General features: G+C 40.0%; 1 long non-coding RNA gene across 1 annotated transcript in view; it reads right to left on the bottom strand.

Annotated features, from left to right (window-relative positions):
- LOC139177344 (uncharacterized) overlaps nucleotides 1–14,422 on the bottom strand; it is a 33,335-nt gene extending 18,913 nt beyond the window's left edge. The window contains exons 1-3 of the long non-coding RNA XR_011561815.1: nucleotides 13,891–14,422; nucleotides 10,752–10,866; nucleotides 10,202–10,253 (exon numbers count right to left, since the gene is read on the bottom strand). This is a non-coding gene — a long non-coding RNA (uncharacterized lncRNA). The remainder of the gene's footprint in view (nucleotides 1–10,201; nucleotides 10,254–10,751; nucleotides 10,867–13,890) is intronic.
- Between the last annotated feature and the right edge of the window lie 389 nt (nucleotides 14,423–14,811).

Raw genomic sequence — 14,811 nt, forward strand, 5'->3', positions numbered from 1 at the left:
TGCTATTATGAGGGAGCTAGCCCAATTTTACTCCTTTTACGTATTATTTAATATACAAATGTCCTCTACAGAGACAGCAACTCAGCAGAAATTTTAGCAATTAGAAATTACATAATACCCAAATATATACACATATATGTATGCCTGTATGTAGAGATGTGTGTTTGCACATATGTGTGTGTTTATATATGTGTATCCCTGGCCTCTAACAATAATTAATGATGGTTTTGTGGCTCCATTTCCCACACCTGAGGTACACAGTCTGTATCAGTTTCCTAGTGCTGCTGTAACAAATTAAAACAATAGAGACATACTATCCTCAAGTTCTGTAGGTCGCAAGGCCAAGAGATCTCATTGACTAAAATCCACGCATTGATAGGGCTGTATTTCCTTTTAGGACAGACTCTAGTGGAGAATCTATTTCCTTGCTTTTTCCAACTCCTCAAGATCTCCTTCTTCATTTTCAGAGCCAACCATGTTGCTGAACGTCTCCATGTCTGTCTCCTGTGGCCAGGCAGCCTCTGATCTCAGCTAGGGAAGCTACACAGATCCCTTGTGATCACACGGAGGAAACCAGGATAATCTCCCTGTCTCTCTCAAGAACTCTAACTTATTCGTACCTCCTAAATTCGTATCTCCTAAATACACAGGCATACATACATGTGTATATGTTTATGTATTATGTAATTTCTAACAGCTAAAATTTCTGCTGAGTTGCTGTCTCGGTAGAGGGAATTTGTATAGTAAACGACATGTGAAAGGAGTAAAAGTGGGATCCTTCCCTCATCATAGCAAATCCTGGAAAAAAAATGGTATTTCTAAATATTTATTTTGCCTTGTAAGGTAACACATACAACTCTCCAAGGACTAGTACACAGTCTTCTTTGGGTGGCCATTGTTATGCCTACCACTCAGCCAACTGAAGTAAATTAATTGCTTCTTCATAAATTCTGCCTGTGCCATCAACACATATACCACAGTAGTTGCTGAATGGCAAAAGAGTGGTGGGTAGTGAATGATCATTCCCTCTGTTACACTAAATCATCTGAGGCTTTCCTCAAAGAAAAGTATTATGACTCTGAAAATCAGCTGTCTATTAGGAAAAAGCCAAACCATCTGATTATTAAAATAACTAGTCATCTATATAAGGACAATCATTTCATGAAGTCTCATTCCTGTTGACCTCCCCTGCTGTACTTCTTGTCTTTGCGTGCATGTCTGATTCTTTGACCCTATGGACTGTAGCCCACCAGGCTCCTCTGTCCATGGGATTCTCCAGGCAAGAATATTGGAGTAGGTTGCCATACCGTCCTCCAGGGGATCTTTCTGACTCAGGGATCGAACCTTGTCTTTTGCATCTCCCGCATTGGCAGGCAGTTTCTTTACCACTAGCGCTACCTGAGAAGCCCATCTTTGACTTTCAGTAACCACTGAAAGAATTAATCTTCCATAGGCATAAAGAAATACTCCATTCTTGTGCTAAACTAGCCAAGAAAGAAAATGATAGAAAAAAATTAAAAAGCAAAAACATGCATCAAACACACACATCACCCCCACCCCCTCCCACCCCCTCACATACACATTTGTTTTCAGCCACCTGGAATTTTTCCTGTTTTTTGAACAAAATTTGACTCTATAAAAATGTCAATATTTTCCATTGCAGCTGAAGATGTATTTAACATTTGTTGCATGTTTTTAATCAAGTTGGTTAATTATGACAAACTACATTCCAAGACATTTATGGCCAGTAATGCCTACCCTGGACAGAGCTGTGATGTGAGGGGGCCATGCAGTGACGGGCCAATCATTTGAATGCAGTCATTTCCAGGCCTCGGCATCTTCCAGATTCACTCAATTCAGGGCAAGTCAGTTGTAACTGAGCCACAGGAAAATAACACTCAGGGCAGTGATGATGAAAAGAGAAGCAGCTTTGGTACCCATTCCAAAGCTGGGCATGTCTCCCCTGCACACTGCTATCTCTGCAGCACCATCTGAGGACAACTATAAGGCAAGCTATACACCCAGCCCCTCCTAGTCCTGGTGGATGGCAGGGTCCTGGCTAGGGACAGACAATCAGAGCCAAGAGTTCTGATTATCAAAACGAGGTGACTTTCATTATCTAATGCAAAGGTACAAATGAAGTTATTTTCACAAAATGTGCTACTTTCTTTTCCTTCTGCCTGGCAAATATGAGAATGCAAAAGCCTCAAGGGGACTCCTAAAGAATCCCACAGGCGTCTTTGTTCTTCTGACTGTGAGACTCACAAATTCAGAACGGGCTCTCATGGGAGGGTATATTAAGACAAAACTGAAACATCATTTTTCTGGACATTGTTACAAAGTTTTTTATGTAAGAAAAGACTTTTCTATACAATTTCATTTTAATGAAAATTGCTCTCTATGCACTTGTGCATGCTAAGTCGCTTCAGCCATGTCCAACTCTTTGCAATCCCATGGACTGTAGCCCGCCGGTCCATGGGATTCTCCAGACAAGTATACTGGAGTGGGCTGCCATGCCCTCCTCCAGGGGATCTTCCTGACTCAGAGATCCAACCCACGCCTCCTGCAGCTCCAGCACTGCAGGCAGATTCTTTACTGCTAAGCCACCAGGGAAGCCCATTTCTCTCTATAAGACAGTTTTAACAACCACAACAATAACTGTAAATGCTATACAGTGGGGAAAGAAAAGTCTAATCTAAGAAAGTGATTTCAAATCAAGCTGACAAACAAATATGATTGTGAATCATATTTGAAATGAATCACAGACCCAAATGTAAAAGTAAACATTACAACATTTAAAGAAGAAACTATAGAGATTACTGTGACCTTGAAATAGGCAAAGATTTCTTGAAATGGGCAATAGGACATAACAAAAAAATAAATTAAAAGATCAAAAGAGAAAAAAAATGACAAATCAGATTTCAACAAAATTAAAAACCTTCACTGTTCATAAGACACTGTTCAGAAAATAAAGATAAGACATGGAATGGAAGAAATTACTGGCAGTACACCTACCTAGCAAGTTACTGGGTAGAGATCACAGAAAGAACTCATAACTGAATAAGACAAAAAGTAAACTTAAATGGTCACAAAACGGAATAGATGCTTTACCGAAGAAGAAATGAGAATGGCCAATAAGCACTGGGCAATGGCCAATGGTCAACTTCATCAGTCTTTAGGGAAACATAAAACCACAATGAGACACCACTATCAGCTTTTAAAAACAGCTTAAATTAAAAGCCTGACAATACACATATCGGTGAGAATGTGGGGGGAAAGGTCAAGTGTGGGGTTAGACCAGTAATTAAGTCCATAAGAAAAAAAAATTAATCTAACATTTAGGGAGAGAAATGTAGACAACATGCCCTAAATATTACAAATCAGATGATCATTCTTGGATCAGGAATAAAAACTGGAGAACCTTAACACAGCATTCTTATCCAAACACTTTTTTTTTTCTTTTAAATCCAATAAAAGTTACATATTCTTTTCTCTAAAAAGTATACAAACACATAGAATGTTCTACCCTTCTTTCCTTTGGCTCAAATTATATTACTTATTTAAATTATGAATTTTTACAAGATGTTCATAGTCTGCAAAAAGAGAATGTTTTTCAGAATGAAGTAGGCTCAAGTAAATATATAAGTGTATTTCAATATACTGCCAGGTAGCATCATGATCAGTCGCTCAGTCCTGTCCAATTCTTTGAGACCCCAAGGACTATAGTCCACCAGGGTCCTCTGTTCATGGGATTTTCCAGGCAAGAATATTGGAGCAGGTTGCCATTTCCTTGTCCAGGGGATCTTCCCCACTCAGAGATGGAACTCGCATCTCCTGTGTCCTCCACATTGGCAGGCAAGTTCTTTACTACCGAACCATCTGGGAATACCATCAAGAATTTTCACAGATTTGAATTTAACTAGGTCCAGGAGTTTTAAAACAACGTACTAAAATACTGTGTCCATTAAAATGAGTGTACTATAATGTTCATGTCATCTTTATACACAGATGTCAAACTGGAAACAACCCAATCTCAAATGTCTATCAAAAGGTTAACTGATAAACTAACATGCTGTGTCCATCCAGTAGAACACTGCTCAGCAGTAAAGTGGAGACTACTGACAGAACCCACATCAGAAAGGGAGAATCTCAAAGACACCAGCTGAGTGAGAGAGTGAGACACAAACAGTACATGAAATAGGATTCCGTTTATGTGAAGCTCCAGAACAAGTAAAATTAACATACAGTAACTGAAAGAATGGGGCTTTCATTCTTTCTCTGGTGGCTCAGCAACAAAGAATCCGCCTGCCAATGCAGGAGACACGGGTTCAATCCCTAGGTTGGGAATATCCCCTGGAGAAAGAAATGGCAACCCAATCCAGTATTTTTTCCTGGGAAATCCCATACACAGAGGAGCCTGGAGGGCTCACAGGGACCAAACCACCACCACCACCCGAAAGCAGATCAGTGGTTGTCTGCAGCTGGAGTTTGCAAGAGGCAAAAAGGAACACTTTTGGGGCAACAGAAATGTTCTACATCTTGATTATGGTGGTGGCTGCATTAGTATATCATTTGTCCAAGTTCATTGAATAATTTTTAGTATATATAAAGTAAGTCCTAATGAATTTGATTTAAAAAATCTACTTTAGAGTGACAACTCCCACATGTTTGAAATGTGTTGGCATCAAGACATGTCTTCTTCAACACACAGCATATACACTGGGGCTTGTTTTGGAATATAATGAAATCCAGTCCGTGATCCACTTTCCTAGGTACATTAGCAATCATAATATCTATCACACAGGTACACTTTGCTCCTACCAACACACATCTACAAGTTGTTTCTGAATTGTGGGTGGCACTAGTGGTAAAGAACCCGCCTGCCAATGCAGAGCTGTGGGTTCATCCCCGGGTTGGTAAGATCCCCTGGAGGAGGGCATGGCAACCTACTCCAGTATTCTTCCCTGGAGAATCCCACGGACTAAGGAGCCTGGCAGGCTTTGGTCCATAGGATTGCAAAGAGTCAGAACTATTGAAGCAAAATAATACCACTTTGTATTTAAGGAAAAAATGGCATCCTTAATCTTCTCAACAAAATCAAAAGAGAATAAACTAGCTGGTAATTTTTAAGCTCTAGCTTGCATCTGGAGAAATTGAATATAACATATTAATTTAGTAGGTGCCCTTAGGTCACTAATGAGTCAGAAATAAAGTCAGAAACTTAATTTCCATTCTGCTGATTTTCATTCCATTATGTCTAATTCCCAAAGACTTAATAAAATATCAACAAAGTCACTTGTAGGTAATAACATTTCTCCAATACTTCTAAGTAGTTTTCTCTAGGGATAAACAAGCATGTCTATACCTATTTAATAATAATTTTAAATTGTGCAAAAGAAATAGCCTTTATATCACTATTTCTAAGCTCAAAATCATATTGACATTTACTTCACATTTAACATTTGTGTGTGGGTCGATCCTATTAAGTATGGGTCCCAAACCAGGATTTAAATTAATATTTTATATGAATACCTTATATTAATATCTAGACAACCATGAAGCTTCAGTGTCCTCATTAGAGGCATCTTGAGAGTTCCTTGGACAGCAAGGAGCTCAAACCAGTCAATCCTAAAGGAAATTAATCCTGAATATTCATTGGAAGGACTGATGCTGAAGCTGAAACTCCAGTACTTTGGCCACGTGATGGGAAAAACTGATTCACTGGAAAATACCCTAATTCTTGGAAAGACTGAAGGCAAGAGGAGAAGGGGACAACAGAGGATGAGATGGTTAGATGGCATCACCGACTCAATGGACATGAATTTGACCAAACTCCGGGACATAGTGAAGAAGAGGGAAGCCTGGGGTGCTGCAGTTCATGGGGTCGCAAAGAGTCAGACATGATTCAGTGACTGAACAACAGTCTGTGTGTGGTGGTGGTTTAGGCGCTAAGTCACGTCTGACTCTTAGCGATCTAACAGACTGTAGCCCGCCAGGCTCCTCCGATCGTGGGATTTCCCAGGCAAGAATACTGGAGTGGGTTGCCATTTCCTTCTCCAATATATATATTTATGTGTGTATTTCCTCCTCCAATATATATGTATTCCTTTTCCAATCATATATTTAGGCAATTTGAAAGAAAAAACCCTTACAAAACACTAACATCAAATTACTTGAACTGTCCTTATTTTAGTCTTCTGGGGCTGCCATGTTTGTGAGGAGGCATCACTCACCTCACATGGCACTTTTCCTGTTTGTCTGTGCCCCAATTTCCCCTTTGTTATAAGGACAACAATAACAAGAGAATAAGTGCTAAAAAACAGTAAGTGCTCACCTTATTCCAGCATCACCACATCACCTTCAGCAATCACACTCACAGTGACCCATTCTGAGGTTCTAGAAGTTAGAACTGCAATATATTCATTAGTGTGGGGGACACAAGTCAACCCAAAATGGCCCCAAATTATCTCTCTGGCTACCCCTTAGGATATCCTCTTCTACACAAAACTCAGGCATCTTTCCAGCACTCTTTCTAAAAACTGAACAAGATATCAGGCTCCATGCTTCTGGGAAATTGCTTGCCCCCTTGCCCCCAGCCCTGGGCTCATGTCTGGTGGTCATAACTGGGTAGAACCCACACTGGGAACTCTAGGGGGCTGCCAGCCTGGAGGCTTCTGGTGAAGTCCATAGGGAGTACCAGGTGACTGGACTCCGCCCCTTCAAACCTGTCTGGCACTAGCTACTCACGTTCGCTCCAAACCTCTTCAGGGAGAAAGGAAACCCCCTTCTCCCACATAGGGGAGCAAGAATGAGGCTACAGAGGCACAGGAGCCAGACGCAGGCACAGGCTTGCAGCCCTCAACTCCACACGCCTGCCCCTCCCACCCCTGCCTACCATTCCTGTGGCTGAAGGACAAACACTCATGTCTTCCAAGATTGGCCTGTGTTCACCCTCTGCACTAACTTGCCACCATTTCACTATTTCCAGCTAAACCATGTTTCAACGTCTGGCCCTCAAACCTAGTGTCTCTCCTCTCTGGACCTCCACACACAATTCCCTCTGTCTCTGACCTCACCTGGGCAACACCTACCCTCACTCTCACTCAGATATCTCTCCCTGACTCCGACAGCACCTTGGATACACCTTCTCATAATAAGCCTCACTGCAGCCGCATGACCTCACCTGCGAGGAGCTCTGTGCCACCGACACGCAGCCAGCTCTGGCACCTAGCGCTGCTCTGGGCTGCACACCGTCTATCAGCCGGCCCTTGGTCAAGAACTGAAGGGGTGTTTTTTTTGGGGGGGTGGTCATTTAATGTCCTATCCTCCTGTGAATCTGTTTGAACATCTTGTTTGACAGAGCCCTTTCTCACAGGTAAGTGTCCACTCATAACCAGCTCTAGAAGGTCAGAACTGGAAGCCGTCTTACAGACCACGTTCTAATGACCCTTCTAAAGAGAAGTGACCTGCCCACATCCAGCCAGCTCAGGGGTGACAGAGTGGTGCCAGATCTCAGAGCCTCCCCTCGGGTCTGTGCTCGCCAGCGTTCAACAGTTTCCCTCTGTCTCGACTCTGGGGACCACATGCAGACATCTGAGTCCACACTGTGCTCTGTGAGGTCGCAGCTGGGACCACATCACCAGCTCCTGCTGATTTTATCTCATACCCCACAGGCCACACTGCCTTAAAACAAACTGCTCAAAAGGGCATCCCGGACACAGGCTTCTAATAACATTCAAATAATGCAATTCAGGCTGTTTCCCCAATCCTCAATCCTCTTGCTTCCACTGCCTCAGGCTCTCTTTAAATGCATCTATTTTTCTGTGATTCCAACAGGAATTTTTCCATCTCTAGGCTGCAGAACTAGCCCCATGTGCATGTTTATATCAATGTGCAATCAATCACAGTCCGCTCTTTTTAAGAGTTTTCTTTTTAAAGACTCACAGCCATTTTGCACATTTTTTCCTAAGACTTGAGATTTGAATGGCTGGTTCAAATCAATTGGTCACTTAGGAAGGAAATTAACAATCTTTTTGATTGCAGATCAAGATTTTCTTTTTTTCATTATAATTGCTATTATTCTATCCTGAATACACAAAAGCATTCTAGGGCTATAGAATTATAAAACAAAAACAGTTCAGTAATGGTTTTTGTATGAATTGCTAATATATAGCATAAAGAAGGGACATCTGAAAAAACAGCTTTTCTGAAAAAGCAAATGTTGAATGGACCCTACCATAAAACACAATCATGACCAGAAATACATTATGCTTGTGCAATAGTTTAAGCAAAATATGACATTAGGCATCACCAACTCAATGGACATGGGTTTGGGTGGACTCCGGGAGTTGGTGATGGACAGGGAGGCCTGGCGTGCTGCAGTTCTCGGGGTAGCAAAGAGTCGGACACGACTGAGCAACTGAACTGAACTGATACCTCAAAAAATACTCTGCATCTCAATGCAGATATAAAAGAAGATCTAGCAAGAGCAGTCGTAGCTCAGCTGGTAAAGAATCTGCCTGCAGTGCAGGAGACCCGGGTTTAATTCCTGGGTTGGGAAGATCCCCTGGAGAAGGAAATGGCAATCCACTCCAGTATTTTTGCCTGGAGAATCCCATGAACAGAGGAGCCTGGTGGGCTACAGTCCATGGGGTTGCAAGAGTTAGACATGACTTAGCGACTAAACTACTGCTAGCAAGAGCAATAGAAATCAATAAAAAATAATACTCATGATACTCAGCTGGGGTTCCTGTGAAATAGCTTCTAAAATTTTAATTCTGGGAATTTTTGGTGTTTGCAGTTGCACTTCTATGGCTTATCACCTTGACTTCAAGCTAATTTTTTAAAAGTGTTATCTGCCCACTTTTTGATTGGGTTGTTTTTCTGTTACTGAGCTGTATATTTTGGAGATTATATAATTATAATTATATATTATAAAATTATATATTATATATATATAAATATATATATAATAAATATATATAAATATATATTATATAATTATATATTATAATATATAATATATAATTATATAATTAATATATAATTATATAATTAATATATACTGCTTGTATATTTTGGAGATTAATCCTTTGTCAGTTGTTTCATTTGCTATATTTTCTCCCATTCTGCGGCTTTTATTTTCACCTTGGTTATAGTTTCCTTTGCGGTGCAAAAGTCATTAAGTTTAATTAGGTCCTACTTGTTTATTTTTGTTTTTATTTCCATTACTCTAGTAGATGGGTCATAGAGGATCTTGCTGTGATTTATGGCAAAGAGGGGGAATTTGCTGTAAGCTGCAGGGAGCTCAAACTCAGTGCTCTGTGACAACCTAGAGGGGTGGGATGGGGTGGGAGGCAGGAAGGAGGTTCAAAAGGGAAGGGACATAGATATACTGATTCATGTTGAAACCAACACAATATTTCAAAGCAATTATCCTCCAATTAAAAATAAACTAATTAATAAAAAAGGAAAAACAAGACAAGACTTCAGCAGACCCTTTGTGTACCTACAACACACAAACTATAGATTTTCACCTTCCCAGCATAATAATAGGGCTTCCCAGGTGGTGCCAGTGGTAAGGAATCTGCCTGCCAATACAGGAGAGGAAAATTCAGTCTTTGAGTCAGGAAGAGCCCCTGGAGGGGGAAATGGCAACCCACTCCTATATTCTTGCCTGGAGAATCCCATGGACAGAGAAGCCTGGGGGGCTACAGTCCTTGGGGTAGCTGCAAAAGAGTCGGACACGACTAAGCACAAGCACATGAGGATTGTGAGGAGAGTAATAAACTTGTTATCAAAAGCAAAAGAAAGTGTATCATTAAGCATTTGTCTAAACCACTGAAGCATGAAAAATGACCTGTCACCAAATAAACCAGCCAAGAGACCCCATGAGGATAGGAGGAGACAAAGAAGAACAGGGTCAAAGGACACTGCTTCCAGCAGGAGACCACTATCAGAAATTCGATTTGCGGTGAACGTATTGGAATCACTGAATTATCAAATGTAAATGGTCAGGTATGCATTCAAGAAGTTCATGTATTTTGGCTTTCACTCTGAGTCCACAAATTCTAATTTTAATTTTTAACTTCATTTTCCTATCAGCAAATTTAAAATGTTCTTTAAATATACCCAAACACCTAAAATATAATATAGTCTCCTTTCATTTTTGTATATTAAAATGAACATATATTTAACTTACCTTTCCAATTCCTCATATATTCTTTATCTTCATTAAAAGGCAACAACTTTTACTAAAAAAAATAGCATATATAATTAAGGTCAGTTGTTTCATTCTGCCTAATGAAGTTAACTATAAATCCAGCAAATTATTGGTTCCTTTATATTTTGTATAACAAAAAGACATTATTTAAGGCATTTCTAAGACAAATCACCTATCATCATGGTAAATGAAAATTCAAAGCTTTTCATCTACGGTCTGTGAAGCTTGGAGGCCAGGAGACCAAATCTACTAATATATGGTTTACCCTCAGCCACAAAAAAGTGTTTTGAAAATTAAATTTGGAGATGTAAACTATAAATTATCTTCTCATGTCTAGTCATACTTATCTACTTACTGATTATTCTCTACCTGCAACACAAACCCAGATCACTCCTTAGAGGTTCCAAACACACTTTTCAACCCACTTGAATAAACAGGCACCCAGTATATCTAACACCACACTCATGCAACTCCAAAGCCCTCCCGTCCCTTCCTGTATTCTGTCATGGTATGTGATGACTCCACCCACCTGAATGACTAGTCTCTTCCTTCTGCCCCACAGCAAGCAATCCATAACTACAGCCCCACAATTTTGCTAGAAACATCTTGCGATCTGTCCAGTGGCATGCTGGCAAAATGGCACTCTGTGCAGAAAACAAAACAATATTCTGAAGCCTTAGAAGAAACTCTTGACAAATCTAAATTTTGGAAAGCAATAAATCTGCTGGGCTCACAGTCAGGAACAAGAAAGTACAGAATTTGAGAGACTGAGGGTATCTTGCTTCAAATCCAGATGTTTTTCTTAGGTCATCAGTTCAATAATTTTTGGGAAAACTGTAAGCAAATATATCATTAAACACCTCTTTCTGTTTCCTCTTTCTCATTAAAAAAAAAGTCTTAATTAGCTTTTCAAAAATAAAAACATGCCAGCTGACATATTCTTCCTATTATGTCAATGTAGCTTTCAAAATGTTAGAATTTTTGTTTTTGAGATATCTTTCCCCTCTTATAACTTTTTAGAATCCACAATTTCATACCCCCTTGGACTCTTCTAGTCACTACTCAACCAAGAGTATTCACTATCTTGACTTATCACATAATGGATCAGGTCTGCCTAATTTTGGACTTCATATAAATGGAATTGTACAATTACGTATTCCTTTATGTCTGACTTCTCTCACTCGCTGCAATGTATATGAAAGTAAACCATGTTGTAACACAGAAGTTTGGTCTTTTTCATTGCTGCATGATACCCCACTGAATAACAATATATTGCAATTACCCACTATAGTACTGAGAGACGTTTAGGTCATTTTCAGTTTGGAGCTATCCTAAACAGTGCTTCAACAAACATTCTTACGTGTCTTTGAGTGAAGATGTGTATACGTTTCTGGAGTAGAAATATTGAGCATTATGTAAATATTAATCTCTAATTGTTTTTGTTGTTTAGCTGCTAACTCATGTCCGACTCTTTTGTGACCCCACAGACTATAGCCTGCCATGCTCCTCTATCCATGGGATTTCTCAAGCAACAATACTGGAGTGTGTTGCTATTTCCTTCTTCAGGGGATCTTCCTGACCCAGGGATCACACCTGGGTCCTGCACTGGCATGCACAGTCACTAACACTGAGTCACCAGTGTAGCCCACTTATCTCTAATCAATTCAGTTCAGTTCAGTCGCTCAGTTGTGTCCGACTCTTTGCGACCCCATGGACTGCAGCACACCAGGCTTCCCTCTCCATTACCAACTCTCGGAGCTTACTCAACTCATGTCCATTAAGTCAGTGATGCCATCTAACCATCTCATCCTCTGTTGTCCCCTTCTCCTCCTGCCTTCAATCTTTCTAAGAATTAGGGTCTTTTCCAGTGAATCAGTTTTTCCCATCACGTGGCCAAAGTACTGGAGTTTCAGCTTCAGCATAAGTCCTCCCAGTGAATGTTCAGGACTGATTTCCTTTAGGGTTGACTGGTTGGATCTCCTTGCAGTCCAAGGGACTCTCAAGAGTCTTCGCCAACTCTACAGTTCAAAAGCATCAATTCTTTGGCACACAGCCTTCTTTATAGTCCAACTTTCACATCCATACATGACTCCTGGAATAACCATAGCCTTGACTAGACAGACCTTTGGTGGCAAAGTAATGTCTCTGCTTTCTAATAAGCTGTCTAGGTTGGTCATAGCTTTCCTGCCAAGGAGCAAGTGTTTTTTAATTTCATGGCTGCAGTCACCACCTGCAGTGATTTCAGAGCCCCCCAAAATAAAATCTGTCACTATTTCCACTGTTTCACCATCCATTTGCCATGAAGGGATGGGATAGGATGCCATGATCACAGTTTTCTGAATGTTGAGTTTTAAGGCTGCTTTTTCACTCTCCACTTTCACGTTCATCAAGCAGCTCTTTAGTTCTTCTTTGCTTTGTGCCATAAGGGTGGTATCATCTGCATATCTGAGGTTATTGTTATTTCTCATGCCAATCTTGATTCCAGCTTGTGCTTCATCCAGCCCACAATTTCTCATGATGTATTCTGCATAGAAGTTAAATAAGCAGGGTGACAATATATAGCCTTGACCTACTCCTTTCCCAATTTGGAACCAGTCTGTTGTGTCATGTCCAGTTCTAACTGTTGCTTCTTGACCTGCATACAGAGTTCTCAGGAGGCAAGTAAGATCTGGTATTCCCATCTCTTGAATAATTTTCCACAGTTTGTTGTGATCCACACAGTCAAAGGCTTTGGCGTAGTCAATAAAGCAGAAATAGATGTTTTCTGGAACTCTCTTGCCTTTTCAATGATCCAACGCCCCCAGCAAATCTATCACCCCTGGCAAATTCAGACATCTCCATAGGTTCCTATCCAAAACCGCTTAAAGATGGTGGAGTAGAAGGACACGTGCTCATCTTCTCCTTATCTCTAACAGATATCATTAAATGATTTTCCAGAGAGACTGTACCCTTCCCCAAGAAGTGTTAAGAGAATTTTCTCTGCTCCATTTCCTTAGCAACACCTGAAAATGTTCAGTCTTTTTCATTTTAGTCATCCTTGTGAGCACGTAATTCTATCATGTTATGCTTTTACTGATTGACTATTTTATTTCCTCACTGAATGAAAAATATTGAACCCATTCTCATGTTTAAATAGACTATTTTATAAACTGCACACTTAAGTTTCTTGCACACTTTTAAGGGCTCTTTTTTTTTCTTACTGTTTTGTAGGAATCTTTTTTATAGTTTGAAAAGAGGCCCTTTAGCAGATAAAGGTATTGCAAAAGACTTCTATGCTGTAGTTTGCCTTTTCACTTTCTCACAGATGTTTTCTGATGAACAAAAGTTCTTAATGTACTTCAACTGATCAACTTTTTTCTTTAAAGCTACTGCTTTTTGTGTCCTGTTGAAGAAGATTTTTACCTACCCCAAGGTCATGAAAATATTCTCCTGTGCTTTCTTCTGTAAGTTATATTGTTGTAGTTTTCAAAAGGACCTCATTTTATCTGTAGGCTTAGTTGTGGAGCAGACATTATAATAATAATAAGCACTAATAAATGCTAAAACTTTAGTCGTTGTAGGAAAAGTCATGAAGCAGAGACAAAGAAAAATATTCTTTCCCTTGCTCTTCTTTATGCAAAAATAAGAAAAGTAGCCTAAGGAAAAAAAAAAAGAAAGAGAGGCTTCACCTTGAATATATTCAAGTGGTGTGATTCCAAAGTCCTTGCCAAGGTTTCTTCCCCATAGAAACTTCTAGAGTTGTCCATGCACTGACTCCCCGGAGGCTCACTCTGCTTCTTCCCTAGGATGCTCATCCATGTGTATGGGAAGCTTCTATCATGAGCCAAAGGTGAGAAAAGATAAGACCGAGTGACCTGAATGACTGTTACATTCAAAGCTTTGCTGGAGAGAAAAAAAAAAAAAAAAACTGTCTAACTGAGCAATGCAATTTCCTACAAACTACTGAGACACTCTCCTACTTCTTTAAAGAAAGAGGATAAAGACTTTTAAAGGTAAACCAGTTACATTATAACCAGAAACATCCCACTGCCCTGCCTGCTTTTTCGCAGCAGATAGTTTAAACGAATTCAGGTAAAAATGCATGACACTGGAGATTACTTGAAATATTAAAATACAGTCCCCAAAATAAACTATGAAGAATGTTTTTAAATGAGACCAGAAAACAAAAAAGAAAACAAATAAAAAAGAATAACAGAAGAGTCCTTGGGCATGCCTTATTATTCATCCAACTGGTTCAGGCAAATACTGGATTTTTTTCCTACATGTGGCTGGCCATGATTTTGCAGTTGGTTCCTTTCAGATAAGGGCGCTCCTTAGAACTTTCTTTCTTGCCATCACATTTCAAAAAATGTTTATTTCCATGTTCCAGTAATGAGCCAGTAATGTGGCTGAATTAGTCATCTGTTTGTATTTGTAAGAAATGACGTGAGACTATTATGAAGTGTGGAAGGGAGATTATTTGCCAGGTAACAAAACGAATAAAATCAGTTCCTACTTGATTGGTGACAGGGTCCTGCCTATAGAGAAGAGTCATGGAAACGCACATAGCTGGAGCTGGCATGTGTGGTGGCAACGCTGCCTCATCACAG

Source organism: Bos indicus, chromosome 18 (assembly GCF_029378745.1).
Source record: "Bos indicus isolate NIAB-ARS_2022 breed Sahiwal x Tharparkar chromosome 18, NIAB-ARS_B.indTharparkar_mat_pri_1.0, whole genome shotgun sequence".
Classification (NCBI taxonomy): Eukaryota; Metazoa; Chordata; class Mammalia; order Artiodactyla; family Bovidae; genus Bos; species Bos indicus.